This window comes from Schistocerca piceifrons, chromosome 2 (genome assembly GCF_021461385.2).
Source record: "Schistocerca piceifrons isolate TAMUIC-IGC-003096 chromosome 2, iqSchPice1.1, whole genome shotgun sequence".
Classification (NCBI taxonomy): domain Eukaryota; kingdom Metazoa; phylum Arthropoda; class Insecta; order Orthoptera; family Acrididae; genus Schistocerca; species Schistocerca piceifrons.
Genome location: NC_060139.1, coordinates 576,520,294 through 576,524,243, shown reverse-complemented (window position 1 = coordinate 576,524,243; position 3,950 = coordinate 576,520,294). Strand labels below are relative to the sequence as shown.

General features: G+C 44.1%; 1 non-coding gene across 1 annotated transcript; it reads right to left on the bottom strand.

Annotated features, from left to right (window-relative positions):
• Positions 1-431: 431 nt before the first annotated feature.
• Positions 432-506, bottom strand: Trnas-cga. Its single transcript has one exon. It is a non-coding gene; the product is annotated as a tRNA-Ser (tRNA).
• Positions 507-3,950: the final 3,444 nt, after the last annotated feature.

The window sequence follows — 3,950 nt, the reverse complement described above, 5'->3', positions numbered from 1 at the left end:
AGCCTTATGACTTGATAGATGTGATAGTAAGTGCACAGTCCCGTTAATTGTTTAGTTTTCTTCCCGTGTCAAAATAAACTAAAAGTTTTTCAATAACCAAAATAAACAATTATCTATTCTTCTGGAGAAGGCGTCGCGCAGATTAACTCTCGTTCGCATATGGGTTTCACACACACACACACACACACACACACACCACGGGTCGTAGAAGCGACGTGCGAGTGTGTCGGGGCATCGGCTGATAGAACATTCTACTTCGCCTCGATCGCTCTGCTGATAGAGTCGTCACAATCTGTGTTTTGTGCGTTTAGCCTACAAAGAAAAACATAGACACAGACATAAGAATAGCATTCGTTGGCGTATATATATACACTTATGGTACATTTCTTTATCATTCCTATACCAGAAACTTCCTGGCAGATTAAAACTGTATGCCGGACCGAGACTCGAACTCGGGACCTTTGCCTTTCGCGGGCAAGTGCTCTACCAACTGAGCTACCCAAGCACGAGGCACGGCCCGTCCTCGCAGCTTTACTTCCGCCAGTACCTCGCCTCCTACCTTCCAAACTTAACAGAAGCTCTAAGCCATGTCTCCGCAATATCCTTTCTTTCAGGAGTGCTAGTTCTGCAAGGTTCGCACGAGAGCTTCTGTAAAGTTTGGAAGGTAGGAGGCGAGGTACTGGCGGAAGTACAGCTGTGAGGAGGGGCCGTGAGATGTTCTTAGGTAGCTCAGTTGGTAGAGCACTTGCCCGCGGAAGGCAAAGGTCCCGATTTCGGGAAAGGTCCCGACTTCGGGTCTCGGCCGGACACACAGTTTTAATCTGCCAGGAAGTTTCATATCAGCGCACACTCCGCTGCAGAGTGAAAACCTCATTCTGGATTCCTATACCTATTCCCAGCGATTACGTTATTAGCTTGGAATTGGCCTTGATTGTGCGATCTCTACATCATCGCTAAAAAGCCTAATAAAAGCCGGACAGGCTAGATTGTATATATTTTGACGGACACGGCCCTAAATAGCCAGACGTGTGATTAAAGCCAGACACCTGGTGACCCTATTTGTGTTCCCATATATGTCCTACTATATATAGTGATAATGTACCACTGTATATATATCACAATATTATGGCTGTGAGAGTGGGGAAGGTCACCTAAGTAAAGATGTACATTCTTTGACGTAAAACCTGGCCGGTGGCCTGCGCCATAAAGTCTGCACAGACCGCGACAGCCAGCCGGTGTGGCCGAGCGGTTCTAGGCGCTACAGTCTGGAACCGCGCGACCGCTACGGTCGCAGGTTCGAATCCTGCCTCGGGCATGGATGTGTGTGATGTCCTTAGGTTGGTTAGGTTCAAGTAGTTCTAAGTTCTAGGGGACTGATGACCTCAGCAGTTAAGTCCCATAGTGCTCAGAGCCATTTGAACCATTTTTAGACCGCGACATGTGACAGATAAACATGGCTACGCTGATAATACCCTGTAAATCCGACTATCTGCACAAACTGGCAGCAGTGTAGATCGCGGCAGTTCCTGGAGGAAGTATTGTTTTCTGTTCGAGCTCTCACGCTACATCTACGTACACCTGTGTTCTAGTGGTAAGCCGAACGTTGTCTCAAAGCAAAGTATGGCAGTCGAAACCGCTCTCGTTGCCTAATTTTTTATAGTACATTTCATCTGAATGTTAAAGTTCTGAGTGTAATAGCGACACAGGTACGATGTATTTGACTTTCTGACACACCGTCCGCAGCTCGTGGTCGTGAGATAGCGTTCTCGCTTCCCAAGCCTGGGTTCCCGGGTTCGATTCCCGCCGGGGTCAGGGATTTTCTCTGCCTCGTGATGACTGGGCGTTGTGTGATGTCCTTAGGTTAGTTAGGTTTAAGTAGTTCTAAGTTCTAGGGGACTGATGACCATAGATGTTAAGTCCCATAGTGCTCAGAGCCATTTGAACCATTTGAACAATGCACGTTTTGAGATCTAAATATGGATTCATGGAGAGCTTAACGCTGATCGAAACTGATTTTTTAGATGTCCAATTAGATTTAAATCAACAAAATTGCCCAGTTTTGAAGCTACCCAGAGTGGAAGAAAGTTGCTAATGCCAGTGTCAGCGAATCTCTACAGGGGCGCCTAATTGCTGTTACAGAGATTTATTACAACGAATCTATATTAATCAGAATGTTCACTTTATAACTATTCTCCTGACGTATGGTTTTTACGTGACGAACAAAACCCGTGTTCGTATCGGTAACGATAGAGTCCAACCTCTTCAGAGACGTTTGTATAATGAAACAGCTTGATATTTGCAAATCAGAAATCTATGACCATTAAACCAAAACGGGCCGAAAACCCCGCCCGGAGTCTTCGGATTGTTGACACCAACGCGTTATTCGTCATTATTACTTTTGGAATCAAAATAAAACAAAAGGATTAACACACACACACACACACACACACACACACAGACAGACAGACACACACACACACACACACACACACACACACACACACACACACACACAGAGAGAGAGAGAGAGAGAGAGAGAGAGAGAGAGAGAGAGAGAGAGAGATATTGACAATAAGAATGGACAGTGAATAAGAATACGTACTCTATTCGTTGACTTTGAAAAAAGGTTCATCTTAAAAAAGCCTTCATTTTTGTATTATTTATCGATCTATTGTATGTGTCTGTGCCATCAACACAAGTGTTGTTTCGTAATGTCTTGGCACACAATTTACAGAATCAACGAAGTCACATTTGTATATATTTGTTTTAAAAATCTGTTTTTCGTTATGAATATCATCCTCACGTAATGTTTGATGAAAAGAAAGTTTTCATAAATATGTGTTTCTCGTTTCGTCGAACAAAACCATATATTGTCACTTTGTCGAAGCAATCCTCGTCGGTAGTGATGAAATTGTTGAGATGCGCGAACGGCGAGTCGTCGGTACGTGACGGCACCAGTGTAAGCGGCAGCACGGCGCATGGGGCGACGGTTCGATGACGTGCTTTGACGTCAGCGGTGACAGCCGAAGATAGATTGTCGCACGGCGCCCGTCAGCTGTGCGGTCTAGAACGCCAGGTCGCCGCTACGCCTCGCGCACGACATGCAAATATTTCGCCGAGCATCAGTTCATTTACGTAACGAGACAAATACACATATAGGAGGGGCTGAAAGGAAACGTAACTAGTCTTCATTCGTTCCTTACTCACATGTGTAAACTGTTTATGTCTCCGATAAACAGGTATTTGAACGTACGAGATCCAGTCCTTCAAATAAGGTTTCGGGTTTTATCAAGACTTATTCCATTTTTCCTTATTAATTAATGATTTTATTTCGTGTTTACAAACTTTGCACTGCACTATTTCACTATGGTGAGCGTTCGGTGCGAGTACATCGCCGTGGTACCTTTTAAGGTTCGTATGTTGGCACTTGCGTCGCCTGTAGCGTTCGACTGTTGGCGCGGAATCCGCCGCTCGCTGTCAGACAAATACTGCGCCTTAGCACAGTCCACATTGGATTATCCATCCATAGGACGTCTGTTTTGTTCGTGATTTTAATACTATTTATGACAGTAATCATTGCATAATACATTACACTTTTATCACAGTTTCACCATGTACACCGGAAATTTTTAAACTATACTAGATACTGAAAGGTTTCAGACATTGTATAATAGTAAGACAAGAGATATAGGAACCAGGTTTTAAATTGTAAAACATTTCCAGGGGCAGATGTGGACTCTGACCACAATCTATTGGTTATGAACTGTAGATTAAAACTGAAGAAAGTGCAAAAAGGTGGGAATTTAAGGAGATGGGACCTGGATAAACTGAAAGAACCAGAGGTTGTACAGAGTTTCATGGAGAGCATAAGGGAACAATTGACAGGAATGGGGGAAAGAAATACAGTAGAAGAAGAATGGGTAGCTTTGAGGGATGAAGTAGTGAAGGCA